Raw genomic sequence first — 19,200 nt, forward strand, 5'->3', positions numbered from 1 at the left:
TTGTTTAGTCTTCCCCGCAAGCTCCTCTTGCCGGCGCCTTGTTGCCTTGCCGGAGCGCGTGGCGCGTCGCGGCAAGTTCCTTGGAGCGCCTTGGTTGGCCTTCCCGGCAAGCTCCTCTTGCCGGGGCCTTGTCTCCTTAGCTTAAATACTTTGTTCTTGAATGGTTCCAAGGGAACCATGGAGGATCCCGGCGTTCGCCCGGCAAGCCTTGCCGCGGGGTGCTGCAACTGCCCGTGCACAAGTTCGGGGTACTAGGGTACCCCTATTCTAGTACACCGACAGGAGCCCCCGGGCCTGGGCCAGACACGGTGCCGAGCGCTGTTGGGCCAGGCCCAAGACAGGGCACGGGCACACGCGGGCCGGGCCACGCCGAATCTTGCTCCGTATCCACCGCGCTCTCCCATAACGGAACGCATTGAATGCGGCATCGTGGGAGAGATCGTGGGTGGTTGTTTATTTGGAAGGCCGAAACGTCCGGCCCGTCAAAGATGTCGGAGGAAATTGACCCACGAACACCTATGGGGCCGGTGGACCAGGCCCCTTTCGGTTCGGCGGGGGGCGGAGATCGCACGAAGAGCAGATCGAGGCGAGGCACACGAGCAGTTTACCCAGCTTCGGAGCGCTCCGGAGAGATAACACTCCTACTGCTGCTTGTCTGGTTGTATTATCTGGTGTTCTTGCTCTCAAGAGAGAGAGCGTGATGTTTTCTGGGCTACGAATGAATCGAAGCGAACTGTCCGAACCTCCTCTACGTTGCGCATGGGCCTCCTCTTATACGCTAAAGGGGTCACCGACAGGTGGCAACACAGAGGAGGGTAAAAACGTAAAAAGCGAGGTAGTTGGTACAGTTACTTGTACAGTGCACCCTACCTAACCCTGACGGTAGGGGACAAGGGCCTTAAATGCCCGTCTGAGTCGCCCGAACAATGCAGAAAAGGACCGTTAGGGGCGCCATCATTCGCCACGATGCCGATCTTGCCAGCTCCGCATGCCACTGCGCACCGCTGGCTGCACAGCCTCCCGCCACGCGCGTCCGGAGAAACCCCCAGAGCGACACGTTGGTGGATGCGCTGGAGCGTGGGCGCAGAGTGGCCGCCTGCCGCGGCAAGCGCCTTGCCGCTGTTGTTATCTTGTCGGGTCCTGAAGCTCGTCGCTCACCGGGCCTCGGGGTACCTTGTTTAGTCTTCCCGGCAAGCTCCTCTTGCCGGGGCCTTGTTGCCTTGCTGGAGCGCGTGGCGCATCGCGGCAAGTTCCTTGGAGCGCCTTGGTTGGCCTTCTCGGCAAGCTCCTCTTGCCGGGGCCTTGTCTCCTTAGCTTAAATACTTTGTTCTTGAATGGTTCCAAGGGAACCATGGAGGATCCTGGCGTTCGCCCGGCAAGCCTTGCCGCGGGGTGCTGCAACTGCCCATGCACAAGTTCGGGGTACTAGGGTACCCCTATTCTAGTACACCGACAGGAGCCCCGGGCCTGGGCTAGACACGGTGCCGAGCGCTGTTGGGCCAGGCCCAAGACAGGGCATGGGCACACGCGGGCTGGGCCACGCCGAATCTTGCTCCGTATCCACCGCGCTCTCCCATAACGGAACGCGTTGAATGCGGCATCGTGGGAGAGATCGTGGGTGGTTGTTTATTTGGAAGGCCGAAACGTCCGCCCCGCCAAAGATGTCGGAGGAAACTGACCCACGAACACCTATGGGGCCGGCGGACCGGGCCCCTTTCGGTTCGGCGGGGGGCGGAGATCGCACGAAGAGCAGATCGAGGCGAGGCACACGAGCAGTTTACCCAGCTTCGGAGCTCTCCGGAGAGATAACACTCCTACTGCTGCTTGTCTGGTTGTATTATCTGGTGTTGTTGCTCTCAAGAGAGAGAGCGTGATGTTTTCTGGGCTACGAATGAATCGAAGCGAACTGTCCGAACCTCCTCTACGTTGGGCATGGGCCTCCTCTTATACGCTAAAGGGGTCACCAACAGGTGGCAACGCAGAGGGGGGTAAAAACGTAAAAAGCGAGGTAGTTGGTACAGTTACTTGTACAGTGCACCCTACCTAACCCTGACGGCAGGGGACAAGGGCCTTAAATGCCCGTCTGAGTCGCCCGAACAGTGCAGAAAAGGACCGTTAGGGGCGCCATCATTCGCCACGATGGCGATCTTGTCAGCTTCGCATGCCACTGCGCACCGCTGGCTGCACAGCCTCCCGCCACGCGCGTCCGGAGAAACCCCCAGAGCGACACGTTGGTGGATGCGCTGGAGCGTGGGCGCAGAGTGGCCGCCTGCCGCGGCAAGCGCCTTGCCGCTGTTGTTATCTTGTCGGGTCCTGAAGCTCGTCGCTCACCGGGCCTCGGGGTACCTTGTTTAGTCTTCCCAGCAAGCTCCTCTTGCCGGGGCCTTGTTGCCTTGCCGGAGCGCGTGGCGCGTCGCGGCAAGTTCCTTGGAGCGCCTTGGTTGGCCTTCCCGGCAAGCTCCTCTTGCCGGGGCCTTGTCTCCTTAGCTTAAATACTTTGTTCTTGAATGGTTCCAAGGGAACCATGGAGGATCCTGGCGTTCGCCCGACAAGCCTTGCCGCGGAGTGCTGCAACTGCCCGTGCACAAGTTCGGGGTACTAGGGTACCCCTATTCTAGTACACCGACAGGAGCCCCCGGGCCTGGGCCAGACACGGTGCCGAGCGCTGTTGGGCCAGGCCCAAGACAGGGCACGGGCACACGCGGGCTGGGCCACGCCGAATCTTGCTCCGTATCCACCGCGCTCTCCCATAACAGAACGCGTTGAATGCGGCATCGTGGGAGAGATCGTGGGTGGTTGTTTATTTGGAAGGCCGAAACGTCCGCCCCGTCCCTCTTTATAAGCAGGGGAAACAGGGGCAGCTCGTCCCCCCTCACTGGTTGCTGCTACTTCTTCTTCACAAACCTCCTCCGCTCCTCCCTCCTTCTCGAAGCCGAGAGAGCAGCGCTCCGCCCCCATTGCCGTCAGCATCACCACGCCGTCGACCTCCCTCATCACCTCCGCCATGGCCACGAAAGCCGACAAGGGAAAAGGCATGAAGTCGGCCGGGGCGCAGCAGCTCGCGGCGCTGTGGAAGGAGCGGGCGATCTTCACCCCCCAGCTCGGCGTGCAGGAGCTGAGGGAGTACTTCTACCTCTTTTGGGCGACGGAGACGCGTGCGCATCCGCGCACGAGGGTACTCCCGGCCGCTGCTTCGGAGTTGGCTCCAAACGGGTACCCGTTCTTCGCGCTATTCTTCTATTGCGGGCTCTGCCCGCCCTTCTCGGAGTTCTTCTGTGATATCATGAATACATATGACTTCCGCCTCCTTGACTTCACCCCCAATGCTGTCCTGACCATGGCAGTTTTCGCACATTTGTGCGAAAACTTTGTCGGAGTCCACCCTAGTGTTGCCCTTTTCCGCCACTACTTCATACCTCGGGTAGAGAGAGGAGAGCCGCTTGCCGGAGGGATTGCCTGGATCTCGAGAGTCGGCAAGAAGGAGGCGTACTTGGAGGGTGAGCTCCGCAGCAAGTGGGAGGAGTGGAGAGCGGAGTGGTGCTGGATCGTCGAGGAGAATCCGCAGCCCTTCACCGCCGTGCGCCAAACTTCAATAGTGCGCGGCAATGACTGGAGCAACGTGGCCCCGGAAGACGAGAGGCTGAAGATCGCCATCACTAGGATTCTTCGCCTCAGGCTTGCCGGGCTCACCGTAGGTGCTGTCGGGGCAGATTTCCTCCACCGCCGCATTGCCCCCCTGCAGGAGAGGGGGAGGCCCGCTTGGGAATTCAAGAATTCGGCGGACATCATGAGGCCGCGGCCGGGCCTCAACTACAACTTCACCGTCCTGGAGCTGGATGTGATGCTCTTGGAGTTATTCAAACGTGACCCCCAGCACCCATTCATACTGCCGAGGGGCGTAGTTCCTTTGTGCAATAACTCTTCGCTTGACCGGATCCGCGCCATGATGCCGTTGTGCGATTCACACGGAATCGTCCCAACTTGGCAAGAGCCTGCGGATGACATTGTGCGAGCATTCTTCGACACCTTGGAGGAAGTGCTGGTCCGTGCTGACGAGCAGAAGAGCCTCACCCGTGACACCACCGACGAGGAGCTGCAGCGCATCACCACTAGGGCGGAAGAGGCTGCGGCCGCAGCTACTGCGGGCGCGTTTGGGTTCACTGTGGAGGAGGCGGAGGCTGCGGAGGCGGCAAACCTTGCCAAGCGCGCGGAGTTCATGGGCGAGGAGGAGCATGCCGGTTCCGAAGCCGAGCTGAGCGGGGCCGGCGAGGAGGAGCCCGAGCCTTCAGAAAACTTGCCGCAGGCGGAGCCCCCGGCCCCGCCAAGAAGGCGCCTTCGCAGGGCCGGGGACGTAGCGGGGCGGCAACCGGCTCCATAGCCACCGAGCCGCGCGACGCGCTCTACCGCGGCAAGCAATGTTGCCGTGGGAGCGCCCCACGCAACAACGGCAACTGGAGCGGGATCTTCCCGGGCCACTGCCACCGCCCCCGCCAAGCGGGCAAGGGATCCTACTCCTCCGCCTCGCCGCACCGGAGGGCCGGACTTCGATCTTTCCGCACTCAGCTCCGACGAGGAGGAAGAAGAGTAAGTTTCTTTGGTGCTCTTGTAGTTCTTCAATCTTGCTGTTTATATCTTGTATCTGACTTGCTCCAATCTGGACTCCTTTCTTTTCAGGACGCTGGCCCAGAGAGCGGCGAAGAGGGCCAAGGCCGCGGTGATCGTCATCGAGGATGACCCCATCGTGTCAGCAGGAGATGGGCCCAAGACCACCTTGACGGACCCGGCAATCACTCCTCAAAGCAGCCCCCAGCGCAGCCCCCAGCGTAAGTTCATAGTTTAGCCTTCTGCTGTCGGGCGCGCTTGAGTGCTTTTTCCTTTGTTGATATCTCGCTTGTGGACTTGTGCAGGAGCAGAGCAGTCTCATCAGGAGCGCCCGGAAGCTGGTCCCGAAGTGCCACCTGCTTCGACTGCGCCGCCAAGGGAGGAGTCCCCGGCAAGGGAGCTCTCTCCGGCAAGGGGGAACTCTCCGGCAAGGGGGAACTCTCCGGCAAGGGACGACACTGTTGATCCGTCGGCGACCGAGGCCGCAACTACAGATCTTGGCGCAGGTAATCCACTTGCCCAGAAACTTTCCCTTGGGTTCTGCTTCCTACGTTTTTCCTTTCTTGGATTTTTGATTGATTTTCCTCCCTTCCTCGTTCTTCAGACCCATCTGTGGCTGAGCCAATGGAGATAGAGGGCGCCGGCGAGGGAGGGGTCGGTGCTGATGAGACCGTCGGCGAGGAGGCCGCCGGGGCTGCCGCTGCAGAAGCCGACGAGGGGTCGGGCGATCGCACTGACGACCCTGAGGCCGCAGGAGCGCCAGGCGCTGCGCCGACCGCCGATCCCTCTGCCGCTTCTGCGGAGCCGGGCTCCGAGGAGCCCTAGCCTGGCGCCTACTTGAAGGCCGGCGATGGTATCTTCATCAAGCTACCCTGGGCGTCGAGCTCCAGGGCGCCGGTCGAGGGTGAAGCTTTCAACGGGGAGGTGCTCGCCTCTGTTGGACTGTCGTTGGTCGACGCGCCCAGCAGCAGCAGCGGCGAGCCTGAGGAGGAGCAGCTGCTGTGGAAGCTGCTGTCACTCTACCGTGCCCGGCAAGCCAAACTAGCTTCTCGGGAAGCGCTTGTCGCGAAGGTGGGAGTTGACATGGAGAAGCGTGCGGAGGAGCTCCGGGGCCAAAATCAAGAAGCTCTCCGGTCCTTGGCGCAGGAGCGGGAGCGACTCGACGAGGAGCGCACGGCCTTCCTTCTTGAGAAGGCCGAGGCTGAGGAGGAGCAAAGGCTGGCCGCCGAGAAGCAGTCCGCGCGGGAAGGTGAACTAGTGCAGCGGAAGGCCAACCTCGACAGCTACGAGGAAGAGCTCGCCGAGCGCGAGCAAGCACTTGGCGGGGCGCTCAAGGAGGCAAAGGATGCTGCGGCAATCGCAGAGGCCGCCAAGAAAGAGCTGGAGGAGAAGGTGGTGCAGCTGGAGGCTAACATTGGGAAGAGAGGCGAGGAGCTTGCCGCACTCAAGCGTGAGCGTGAGAAGGATGCTGCCGCCCACGGTGAGCTGCAAGGCCTTCTCACTGAGAGGGGCAAGGAGCTCAGCGCCGCCAAGGATTCCAAAGCAGACCTGGAGCTGAAGCTGGCCACGCTGACGCAGACGCTGGAGGCCGCCAAGGAGCGGGAGAAGACCTTGTCGGAGAAGGTCAAGGCTGACGCGGCGCTGCTGGAGAGCATTGCAGTTACCCAGAACTCGTTCAGAGACACTGTGGAGCACTGGACCGAGGGTCTAGTGAACATTGCCGCAGTCATCAACGAGGAGCTGGCGCAGCTGGGGATGGAGGACTTTGGGTATCCTTCCGACGAGAGTCTTCAACCCAGCGCCAAGCTCAGCCTGTTCTTCAAGGGCGTGGCGACGGCACTCCAGCGGCTCCGGGAGAGGATTCCAAAGCAGCTGGCCGACGAGTCGCGCAAAATCTGCGCCGGGGTTCTCCAGAAGGTGCTGATGAAGGTAGCCTTCCGCAATCCAGGCCTCAGCTTCACCAACGTCCTCAGGTCCTTGCCGCCTGACGCCGATCTGGATGCACTCAAGGCCCTTGTCGCACCCATTGTGGACAAGGTGAGCGAGATCAAGAGGGTCGAGGGCGGACACGTAGACTAGGCCGCCCATTTCTTCTTTTCCCTTGTCGCTGCTAATCATGTTACGAAAACATTCTGTTAGAGCTGCGACAAGTTATCTTGTAATATAACTTTATCTCCGTTATCAATTGCTATGTTATTTCCTCTACTAGATTCCTTCCTTTGTATGTTTTTACCCTACGCTTCTAGGGAACTTGTCGGCGCAGGCACCCGAGCCGCGAGCGCTGAGTGCGGAACTTCAGCAGCTTGCTGGCGGTGCCGCCTCCGACAAGAAACCTTGTCGCGACTAGATGCAGCACACTTAAGCTGTTGAGCGGACTCGAAACAAAGTAAGGGCGCAACTAGCCACGAGTTGGTTCCTCCGTGCACAAGTTTTCCATACAAAGCAGGGTCATTCGAGGAAGATAACTCAAAAATTTAAAAATTGATTGCTCAAACTTTGGCAACTTAGCTTTTCTGTCGTTTGCTTCCCGGCAAGGCAGGACTTTGCTTGAACGACGCCTGGTCCATACCACAATCTTCTCCTTCCCCCCCGGCAAACTTGTGTGTGAGGGAACCTTCTTTTCCTTTGTTGAAAGAAGAAGAAAGAAGGGAAAATAATAATATGGAGCTCTTCGGCTCGTTATTGCTACCGGATGTAGGTGCTGCACAAAGTGTCAGATTACATATGCGAGAAAGAACTTAATGCATGAAATGGACAAGTTGTGCGGAGCACATGGGGTTTTACTTATGCACGGGATCTGCGCCCGGCTTTGTACAAAAGATTACATGCAACAGCGGCAAGACTTGTACAAAAGGTGGTTGCCGGAATGGGTTCTGGCAACCGCGCCTTACGGGAAAAACTTACGAAGATGTTCTATGTTCCAGGAGTTGCTCACCGGAATGCCATCTTCGGTCTCAAGGCGGACAGCGCCGGGCCTTGTGACTCGTTTCACCCGATAAGGGCCTTCCCACTTCGGCGTCAACTTGCTGGAATTCTTGGCGGACTGAACGCGCCGAAGAACAAGGTCGCCTTCCTCGAAGCTTCTGGCTTTAACTTTGCAGCCGTGATAGCGGCGCAAAGCTTGCTGGTATCGAGCAGCTCGTACAGCAGCCTAAAGACGATCTTCCTCAAGGAGCAGCGCGTCGTCTTGTCGCAGCTGTTCTTGCTCAAGCTCATCATAAGCGAGCACTCGAGGTGATCCGTATACGAGTTCCGTGAGGAGAACTGCCTCTGCTCCATAGACTAGAGCGAAAGGTGTCTGGCTAGTGGCTCGATTTGGCGTCGTTCTGATCGACCAAAGAACCACCGGCAGCTCCTTGATCCAGTTCCTTCCGCACTTGTGCAGCCTGTCGAAAGTTCTGGTCTTGAGCCCGCGCAGCACTTCAGCATTTGCCCTCTCTGCCTGACCGTTGCTTCTCGGATGAGCAACAGAAGCAAAGCAGACCTTGGCGCCAAGGTCTTGGACGTACTGCATGAAGGTGCGGCTCGTGAATTGCGTGCCGTTGTCGGTGATGATCCTGTTAGGGATCCCGAAACGGCAAACAATTGACCTGAAGAACTTGACTGCTGACTGTGTTGTCACCTTCCTCACTAGCTGCACTTCCGGCCACTTTGTGAACTTGTCGATTGCGACGTACAAGTACTCAAAGCCCCCGACAGCTCGGGGGAAGGGGCCGAGGATATCGAGCCCCCAGACCGAAAATGGCTAGGATAAAGGGATCGTCTGGAGAGCTTGAGTTGGCTGGTGTATCTGTTGGGAGTGGAACTGGCACGCTTCACACTTGGTTACTTGTGCAGTTGCATCCTGGAGGGCTGTTGGCCAAAAGAAACCTTGCCGGAAAGCTTTGCCGGCAAGTGCTCTTGCGCCAATGTGGTGGCCACATATGCCTCCATGTATCTCTGCCAACATCTTTTGTCCATCTTCCCGGCGAATACACTTCAATTTCACACCGTCGAGTCTTCTTCTGTACAGTATGCTGTCGACAAACAGGTACATACTTGACTGCCGGGCTACTCTTTCCGCTTCTTCTTGCTCTTCGGGAACTTCTCCTGTTTGAAGGAAATGGACAATCTGCTGTGCCCATGCTGGAGCTTGTGGCTCGACAACAAGGACTAAAGGCACATCTGCTGCTGCGGGAACATCCGCTTCTACGGCAAGGACTTGCGGCCCTGCCGGAGCTTGATGCTCCCCGGCAAGCTTGCCGGAACAAAACTTGTCAGGAGCATCTGCTTCAACGGGACAAACCATAAGGTTTGCCGGAGCAGACTGCCCCTCAGCATCTTTGGTGTTGATCTTGGGGACTTTCTTGGCGGCGGCTTCGGGGAGCTCTGCCGGAAAGTAGTCGCCGGAAACCAACTTCCTCTTCTTGCTTTGTCCAGTTGATGGTGTTACGGATGGTTGAGTCAACTTGAGCACAAAGATCCCTGGTTCCACAGGTAACTTTAGTGCGACGCACTTTGACAGGCCATCAGCAATGTCATTCTGAGCTCTTGGGATATGCTCCATTTGTAGGCCGTCAAAGTGCTCTTCTAGCTTCCTCACTTCATCAACATATGCTTCCATCAACGGACTCTGGTAGTTCTTGTTCACTTGGCGGACGACAAGCTGTGAGTCACCCCTGACAATGAGCTTCTTGATCCCAAGGTCTGCTGCGATTCTGAGTCCGGCAAGCAATCCTTCATACTCTGCAGTATTGTTGGTTGCTTGCTCCTTGGGAAAGTGCATCTGGACTACGTACTTGAGGTGCTCTCCGGTGGGTGCAACAAGCAGCACGCCTGCACCGGCTCCTTGCAGCGAGAAGGCACCATCAAAGTACATCAGCCACTCTTTGCTTGCCTCTTTGACGGGGATGCTTGTTTCTGGAATTTCTTCATCTGGGGTTGGCGTCCACTCTGCTATGAACTCTGCCAATGCTCTGCTTTGGATAGTTGAAGTGCTCTCAAACTTGAGGCCAAAGCTTGACAGTTCCAGCGCCCACTCGACAATCCTGCCTGTTGCTTCTGGATTTTGCAGTATCCTCTTCAGCGGAAAGCGAGTGACGACTGTGATCTCATGTGCTTGGAAGTAATGACGCAGCTTTCTCGAGGCCATGAAGAGGCCGAAAAGCAACTTCTGCACACCAGAGTACCTTGATCTAGCCCCCTGCAGAAGAGAACTGACAAAGTAAACTGGGCGCTGCACCATTCTCTTTGGCATCTTATCATGCTCCTGCGCAAACCCATGTTTGTCGGGACCAGAGCTTGTCGGCGAAGCTCCCTGCTTGTCGCTGGATGGATCTGCCGTGGTTGCTGGCTCATCATCCGCCTCCCTCTCCGCCACTAACGCAGCACTAACCACTTGATTGGTTGCCGCTATATACAGTAGCAACTTCTCTTGCGGCTTAGGTGCGACAAGGGTTGGAGTGGAGGACAAGTATCTCTTCAAGTCCTGCAGCATAGCCTCCGCTTCCGGAGTCCATTTCATTGGACCTGCCTTTTTCAAAATTTTGAAAAATGGCAGGGCGCGCTCAGCAGATCTAGAGATAAACCTGCTGAGAGCAGCCACGCAACCGGCAAGCCTTCGTACATCCTTGACGCGCTTTGGTGCTTCGATCTGCTCAATGGCTTTGATCTTGTCGGGATTGGCTTCAATTCCCCGCTGAGACACGAAGAACCCGAGAAGCTTGCCGGAAGGGACTCCAAACACGCACTTCTCGGGGTTAAGCTTGAGGTTGATCTTGCGCAGATTTGCAAATGTCTCGTCTAAATCTTGAATCAGGGTCGCCTTGTTCTTGCTTTTGACCACTATGTCATCCATGTAAGCTTCCACATTTCTGTGCATTTGCGGCTCAAAAGCATGGTGGACTACCCTTGCGAATGTTGAACCAGCATTCTTCAAACCGAAAGGCATCCGTACGAAGCAGTACGTGCCACACGGGGTGATAAATGCAGTTTTCTCTTCATCTTCTTCTGCCATGAAGATTTGATGGTATCCTGAGTATGCATCAAGAAATGAAAGCAAATCACATCCGGCTGTGGAGTCAACAATCTGGTCAATACGCGGCAAGGGAAATGGGTCTTTGGGACAAGCTTTATTAACATCAATGAAGTCAATACAAAGTCTCCATTTCCCGTTAGCCTTGCGCACAACAACAGGATTGGCCAACCACGTGGGGTGGAGTACTCCTCTGACAAGGCCTGTTGCTTCCAACTTCTTGATTTCTTCTGCGATGAATTCTTGGCGCTCTACTGCCTGCTTCCTGACTCTCTGCTTGACGGGCCGCGCATGAGGACAGGCGGCAAGGTGGTGCTCAATTACTTTCCTGGGAACACCGGGGATATCAGACAGTTGCCACGCAAACACGTCGACATTCGCCCGCAGGAAAGCAACGAGCGCGCTTTCCTATTTGGGGTCAAGAGTGGCGCTGATGGTGAAGGTACCACCAGCGCCATCCTCCTTGGGGGACACCTTCTTGGTCTTAGGTGGAGCTACCATTGCCTTCTTACACTTGCCGGTGGAGCTCGATGGTGCGTCCTCGACGGTAGCAAAGCACTCCGAAGAGGTGCGCTTGCCGGAGTGGGCATCAGAGCTCTTGCCGGACTTGGTCTTCTTCTTCCCCCCGGGAGCTTCAGCGACAAGTGTCCTGCGTTCTGCTGCGGCTGCTACTTCCCGGTAGATCTTGTCGGCACAGATAAGAGCATCCTTCTTGTCGCCAGGGACAGAGATGACACTTATCGGGCCTGGCATTTTTAGTACGTTGTACGCATAGTGAGAGGCTGCCATGAACTTGGCGAGTGCCGGTCGGCCAAGGATTCCATTGTAAGGTAATGGAAAGTCGGCAACGTCAAATGTGACCCTCTCAGTCCTGAAGTTCAGCTCGCTGCCAAATGTTACCGGCAACGTGATCTTTCCTTTGGCTTGCTCCTTCCCGGGTTGATTCCTTGAAATGTACCGGTTTCTTCGAGCTCGCTGTCAGGGATCTGGAGTTTCTGGAGCACCGCGGAGGAGATCAGATTCAAGCCGGCCCCACCGTCAACTAGCATCTTTGTGACCTTGAGATTGTGGATTGTTGGTGAAACTAACATTGGCAAGCACCCGACCGCAGTTATGCGATCAGGGTGGTCCTCAATATCAAAGATGATAGGCGTGCTGGACCATTTCAGAGGCTTGCGTGACTCAACGGGTGGTTCTGTTGCATTAACTTCCCGCACCCACTGCTTGAGCTGGCGGTGCGAGGCATGAAGAGAAGCACCACCGTCAATGCACAGGACCTCTGTGGCTTTCTGGAACTCTTGCTCATCAGTCTCCTCATCATCCATGTCTTCATCATCGTCGTCATCTTCATCCTTGTCGCGGCCGCGAGGAGGTCTGTCTCCTTGCCGCTGCTTGGCCTTGCCGTGTCGTCCTCCTCGGCCGGGACATTTCTTGCCGGATCCACCAGCTCCTTCCTGGGCCTTCTCCTTGTCGCGCCATTCGTATTCAGCTTTCTGTTGCTCAACAAGCTGTTCGACTTTCTTACAGTTCTGGAGATCATGGCCCTTGGTGCGGTGGATCTTGCAATACTGCTTGTTGGTGCCGTCCTGTTTGTCGGCGACCGCCACCTCTGCGGCAACCTCCTTACCGGAGTCACCAGCTTTGGCTTCCTTGGTGCTGCCACCGTTGCCGGACTGCTCAACAACTAGCACTTCTTTGCCTTTCCTCCTTCTGTTGTTCCGCCACCGGTTTTTCCTTGTCGGGGCAGCATCTTCACTGTCAGATCCTCCCGCTCCTATATTTTCTCCGGGGAGTCTCCTCCCTTCCTCAGCACGTGCACACTTGTCGGCCAGTGCATATAACTCACTGACGTTCCTGATCTTGCACATCGCCATTTCCTCCCGCATCCTGCGGTTTCGCACGTTCTGATGGAACGCGCTGATCACCGCGGCAGGGTGGACGTCTGGAATGTTGTGCTGCACACTACTGAATCTCTGAATGTACTTGCGCAGGGGCTCTCCTTCCTTCTGGGCGAGCAGATGAAGATCACTCTCCTGGCCATGAGGCTTGTGTCCGCCTGTGAAGGCGCCGACAAACTGATGGCACAGATCAGCCCAAGAGGATATGGAGTTGTCCGGCAAGTGCATGAGCCAGGATCTGACGTTGGGCTTGAGCACCAGCGGGAAGTAGTTGGCAAGGATCTTGTCATCTCGTCCCCCGGCAGCCTGCACCGCAATGGTGTAGATGCTGAGGAACTCCGACGGATGCGTCTTGCCGTCGTACTTCTCCGGTACGTCTGGCTTGAAGTTCTTTGTGCTGGGCCACTGGACTTGCCGCAGCTCACGAGTGAACGCAGGACAACCTATCGCGTACGGCAGATCGCCTGGTTCCCCTGGCGCATGCATGTCAACAGAGGGCCCAGCGCGCTTGTCGGATTGACGCCGCACTTCTCTTCGGCGCTCGATACGGGTTCGAGCGTCTTCTTGTTGTCGATCATGAAGAACTTGGCACTGATCGCGACGAGCTCGTGGATCCGACGATGCAGTGGAGTCGCTGTCGAGGTGGATCCGGCGAGTCGGCGATCTTGGCCTTCGGGGCGGTGATTGCATGGTAGTTGCACCTCCGCCCGTTTCGTCGCCACCGGCTCGCGTCCGGCAACCCTACTGCGGCGGTGACGCGCTCAGCCGTCATGGAGTGTCGCTGTTGGCGTAGCCAATGAGACTCTGAATGGTGGCCCTCCATTCGTCGATCTTGTCCGACGTTGGAGGGTAATCTAGGAGAAGTTGAGCTCGTGCCAAAGCTTCTGCTGGAGTGGTGGGTAGCAGTGGCGGATGGCGCGAGGAGCGGGACGTGCTCGAACTTCTAACTATGTTAGAAGGAGCAGTATCCCGTCCAGGCGACCGTGCCCCGCTCGTGCCAGCACGCTGGCGTGCATGCTGGTCTTGAGCGCCCCGAGATCCACCAGCTTGGTCTTGGCCTATCATGCGAATGGCACTGCTAGTGCCATGACGCTGTTGATCTTGCGCCTCCTGAGAGTGGCGTGGAACATGTACAGTCGCCGAGGTTTGTGCAGCCTTGTTCTTGGACCTGGTGGCATCATGAGCTTCCTCGTCGACGTCCTTTGTTCCGCCGGCGTCCATTTCACCACCCGTTTGCTCCAACGGTGGTGGAAGTGACGTGGACGGAGCGGCTGCTGCCGAAGTCTTCTTCTTTGGTGGCATGTTGATGAAGGGAATAAAGATCTAGCTCGTGTGAACGCCGGTCAGGTTCACACAATCTCGACGCCCCCTACCTGGCGCGCCAAAGATGTCGGAGGAAACTGACCCACGAACACCTATGGGGCCGGCGGACCGGGCCCCTTTTGGTTCGGCGGGGGGGCGGAGATCGCACGAAGAGCAGATCGAGGCGAGGCACACGAGCAGTTTACCCAGCTTCGGAGCTCTCCGGAGAGATAACACTCCTACTGCTACTTGTCTGGTTGTATTATCTGGTGTTCTTGCTCTCGAGAGAGAGAGCGTGATGTTTTCTGGGCTACGAATGAATCGAAGCGAACTGTCCGAACCTCCTCTACGTTGCGCATGGGCCTCCTCTTATACGCTAAAGGGGTCACCGACAGGTGGCAACGCAGAGGAGGGTAAAAACGTAAAAAGCAAGGTAGTTGGTACAGTTACTTGTACAGTGCACCCTACCTAACCCTAACGGCAGGGGACAAGGGCCTTAAATGCCCGTCTGAGTCGCCCGAATAGTGCAGAAAAGGACCGTTAGGGGCACCATCGTTCGCCACGATGGCGATCTTGTCAGCTTCGCATGCCACTGCGCACCGCTAGCTGCACAGCCTCCCGCCACGCGCGTCTGGAGAAACCCCCAGAGCGACACGTTGGTGGATGTGCTGGAGCGTGGGCGCAGAGTGGTCGCCTGCCGCGGCAAGCGCCTTGCCGCTGTTGTTATCTTGTCGGGTCCTGAAGCTCGTCGCTCACCGGGCCTCGGGGTACCTTGTTTAGTCTTCCCGGCAAGCTCCTCTTGCCGTGGCCTTGTTGCCTTGCCGGAGCGCGTGGCGCGTCGCGGCAAGTTCCTTGGAGCGCCTTGGTTGGCCTTCCCGGCAAGCTCCTCTTGCCGGGGCCTTGTCTCCTTAGCTTAAATACTTTGTTCTTGAATGGTTCCAAGGGAACCATGGAGGATCCTGGTGTTCGCCCGGCAAGCCTTGCCGCGGGGTGCTGCAACTGCCCGTGCACAAGTTCGGGGTACTAGGGTACCCCTATTCTAGTACACCGACACCCGCTAGAAGGCGACGAGCACGCTTTCCTATTTGCTATCTAGGGTGGAGCTTATAGTGAAAGCTCCGCCCGTGCCATCCTCCTTGATAGGCACCTTCTTGGTCTCTCATGGTGCTGCCTTAGATTTCTTGCTCTTGCCGGTGGAGCTCTCTGGCACGTCCTCAACGGGAACACATCACTCCGAGGAGGCGCGCTTGCCAGAGTGGGCGCAAGAGGCCTTGCCGGGGTCAGAAGCCTTGCCGGTGACTGAGGTCCCACCGGTCTTCTTCCCCTCGGGAGCTCTAGTGGCAGGAGCAAGTGCTTTGGAGGCAGGTGCTACAACTGCCCCTCAGTAGAGTTGGTCGGCATAGTTGAGCGCATCTTTCTTGTCGCAGCCGACAGTGATGGTGCTCATCGGGCCGGGCATCTACAACGTTTTGTAGGCGTAGTGTGACGCTGCCGTAAACTTGGCCAGTGCTGGACGACCAAGGATCCCGTAAGGCAACGATATTTTGGCAACATAAAAAATGATCTTCTCTGTCCTGTAGTTTAGCTCACCACCAAATATGACTGGTAGTGTGATCTTTCCTTTAGGCTGGCTTCTCCCCGTATTGATCCCCTGAAACATGCCCATCTCTTCGAGATCTCCATCAGAAATTTGCAACCTCTTGATCACCTTGGGCGAGATCAAGTTCAAACTAGCCCCACCGTCCACTAGCATTTTTGTCACCTTGAGGTTGCGAATTGTTGGTGAGACCAACAACGGCAAGCACCCGACCACGGTTGTGCGATCAGGGTGATCCTCGGCATAAAAAATGATAGGCATGTTGGACCATTTCAGTGGCTTCTGGGCATCGATCGTTGGCTCTGCCGCATTAATTTCACGCACCCACTCTTTAAGTTGGCGGTGAGAAGAATGCAACGAGGCACCTCCATCAATGCACATGGCTTCCGTGGCTTTCTGAAACTTGTGCTCGCTGGATTTGTCGTCCTCATCATGATGATCATATCCCTCTTTCTTGCCGCGGCCTCGAGCAGGCCTCTCTTGTTGCTTGTCCTTGCCGCGGTGACCCCCTCGGTCACATCGCTTCTTGCCGGACCCCTCAACACCATCCTAGCCCTTCTCCTTGTCTTGTCTTTCGTACTTAGCTTTTTGCCTCTCCACAAGCTGCTCAACTTGCCGGCAGTTTTGGAGGTCATGGCCTTTGGTGCGATGGATCTTACAATATTGCTTGTCGGAGCCCTCCGGCTTGTTGGCAGCCGCCAAGGCTTGGCAGGCGTCGCACCCGGCAACCTCCATGCCGGGGTCGTCAACCTTGGCCTTCTCGGCGGTGTTGGGATTGCCGGATTCGTCGATGGCAAGCACGGTCTTGCCCTTGTGCTTCCTGTTGCATCGTCGGCCCTTCTTTGCCAGGGCAATGACATCTCCATCCCCAGAGTCGCTTCCTGCGCTGGCATCTTTGCCGGGGTACTTCCTTCCTTCTTCAGCTTGAGCACATCTATCTGCCAAAACATAAAGCTTGGCAACATCTGTAATCTTGTTCATCGCCAGCTCTTCACGCATCTTGCAATTGCGCACGTTCTGATGAAACGCGCCAATGACAGCGGCAGGATGAACATCTGGGATGTTGTACTACGCGCGGCTGAATCTTTGTATGTATTAGCGCAAGCATTTGTCATCCTTCCGGGGGATGAGATGCAAATCACTTGCGTGGCCAGGAGCCGTGTGGCCCCCAGTAAAGGCACCAACAAACTCGTGGCACAGATCTGACCAAGAGGAGATGGAATCTGCTGGCAGATGCATCAACCATGACCTGACATTGGGCTTGAGCACCAATGGGAAGTAGTTGGCGAGCACCTTGCCGTCCCAAGCCCCGACAGCTTGCATCACGATGGTGTAAATGCTCAGGAACTTGGACGGACGAGCCTTACTGTTGTACTTCTCCAGGACCTCTGGTTTGAATGTGCGGGTAGTGGGCCACTGGAACTGCCGTAGCTCACGGGTAAAAGCTGGACAAGCTACCTCGTAAGGCAAGTCACCAGAATCCCCTGGTGCAGGCCTGTATGCAGTGGGCCCTGCATGCCTATCAGATTGATGGCGCGCTTCCTATCACCGCTCGATGGTGGTTCAAGTGTCCTCCTTGACCCGTTCCCAAATAACTTGACATTGGTCGCGACGAGCTCATGGATCGGAAGATGCCGTGGATACGTCGTCATGGGCATCAATCCGGCGAGCTAGCGATCGCTGCTGTCGTGGTGGAGGGAGTGCACCGTCGTCGCAATGCCTCCGAACTTCCACTGCCGGCACTCGCCGACTCGGTGGGCCGGCGCCGGGAAGGACTTGCCTCCTGTGGCCATAGTTATTGGCATGGCCAATAAGGCTCTGGATAACAGCCCTCCACTCTTCTTGCTTCTCCGCAGCAGGAGAAAAGTCGAGGAGTAGTTGCGCTCGTGCCAACGCATCTGCTCGCGTAGGTTGCAGCGACAAGCGCGAGGAACGGGAGGTGCTCAGACTTCTAACTATGTTAGAAGGAGCCCCATCACGGTTCCGCGGCCGTGTGCCGTTTTCACCAGCATCTTGGCATTCATGCCGGCCCTGCGCATCTCGAGAATGATGCTGAGGGCTCTTTCCTCGGCGACGCCCGGGGTCACCAACGTCACGGCGCTACTCGTCGCGCGCGACCTGGGAGGACCGCGGCCACGCCGACGAGGGCATCTTTGAGGTCAACTTTCCATCCTTGTAGGTCCCCGCACTGCCTGTAGGTAGCACAACTCCGACCTTGGATGCGGCGGCGCACGGGTCGTCGTCGCGGCTGCGGACGATGATGCTCGCCTGGCTCCGGTTACCAGAATGGCATGGGTGCTTGTGATCTCCACCGCCACCAGTGTCTACCCCGTCACCCATCCGTGTTTGCATGGGCAGATCGGCCGTAGACGAACTGATCACCGTAATTGTCTTCTTCTTGGGAGGCATGGTGATGAAGAAATTGACGTGCTAAGTGCTAGACCAGGTTTGCACAACCTCTTCTCACCCCTACCTGGCACGCCAAAGATGCTGAGGAAACGACACCTATGGGATTCCGTGGATCCCTTCTACGGTTGGCAGGGAGGAAGGAGTGCACAAAGAGCAGGTCTAGCGATCAACACAATGAACTTTTGCCTAGGTTCGGGCTGCCGAGAAGCATAAAACCCTAGTCCTGCTTTGAGTGTGTACTCAGTGTTCTTGAGCTTCGACTAGCTGCTATGTATGCAAGCTAGGCCGGAGAGTCCAAAAAGTCAGAATCCTTTTACACCAAGGGGCTACCATAGTGGCGAGCAAGCATACAGGAGGTGTAAAGCTGCTACAGTGTTCATGCTTATCACTGACGTCTTAGGACAAATGCATTAAATGCACTGCTTACATGCCTCCCTAACTTCTCGGGGACGAAAATAGAGCCCGTCCCGTCCGTTGCCGCCTCACTCTGTCTTGACATGCATCCAAGATGACGCGGCGTGCAACACCAAGCTGACTGGCTAGCTGCTGCGCTGGCGCGATGGCAGGATCTTCACGAAGATCTACATGCCACCACGCAGGTGCTTACATGGTTGGCAAGCTGGTCACTATGCTGGAATGGTGGCAGTGCGGCGGAGCCTTGTTGCGCGCGAGCCTTACCGTGGCTTCGCAATCGTCCCCGACAAGAGTCTTGCCAGGGCCTCGAAGTCGTCCCCAACAAGAACCTTGCTTGGAACTTCGCCTTTTGGTCTTCACGAAGATCTGCATGCCACCAGTCTTCACAAAGATCTGCATGCCACCAGTCTTCACAAAGATCTGCATGCTACTATGCATGTTCCCTTGAGTCTTGGTCTTGACGTTGTCGATGGTTCCAGACCTCTCAACCTCAAGGGTGGTGGCCTTGTCAGTGCTTCGCAAGCCGTCCGGCAAGGATCTTGCCAGGGCTTCACAAGCCGCCCCGTCAAGGATCTTGCTGGGGGTCCAGCTTGTCTTCTGCTCTCTGGTTACTGGCTTGGATGCCGTCTTGGTCGTCCCATATTTTGCCTCCAACTACCCCCGTCAAACCTTGCCGCAGGTGCGGCTGCAACTGCCCGTGCACAAGTACGGGGTACAAAAGGTCCCAAACTTATGTACACCGACACCGTGGTGCCCCTCGACATGCTACTAATACGTCTCCCACGTATCTATAATTTATGAAGTATTCATGCCATGTTTACAATAATTTTATATGGTTTTGGTATGATTTGCATGGAACTAACCCGGACTGACGTTGTTTTCAGCAGAACTACCATGGTGTTGTTTTTTTGTGCAGAAATGAAAGTTCTCCAAATGAGCTAAAACTTTTTGATGATTTTTTTGGA

This window comes from Triticum dicoccoides, chromosome 3B (genome assembly GCF_002162155.2).
Source record: "Triticum dicoccoides isolate Atlit2015 ecotype Zavitan chromosome 3B, WEW_v2.0, whole genome shotgun sequence".
In the NCBI taxonomy this organism is placed as follows: domain Eukaryota; kingdom Viridiplantae; phylum Streptophyta; class Magnoliopsida; order Poales; family Poaceae; genus Triticum; species Triticum dicoccoides.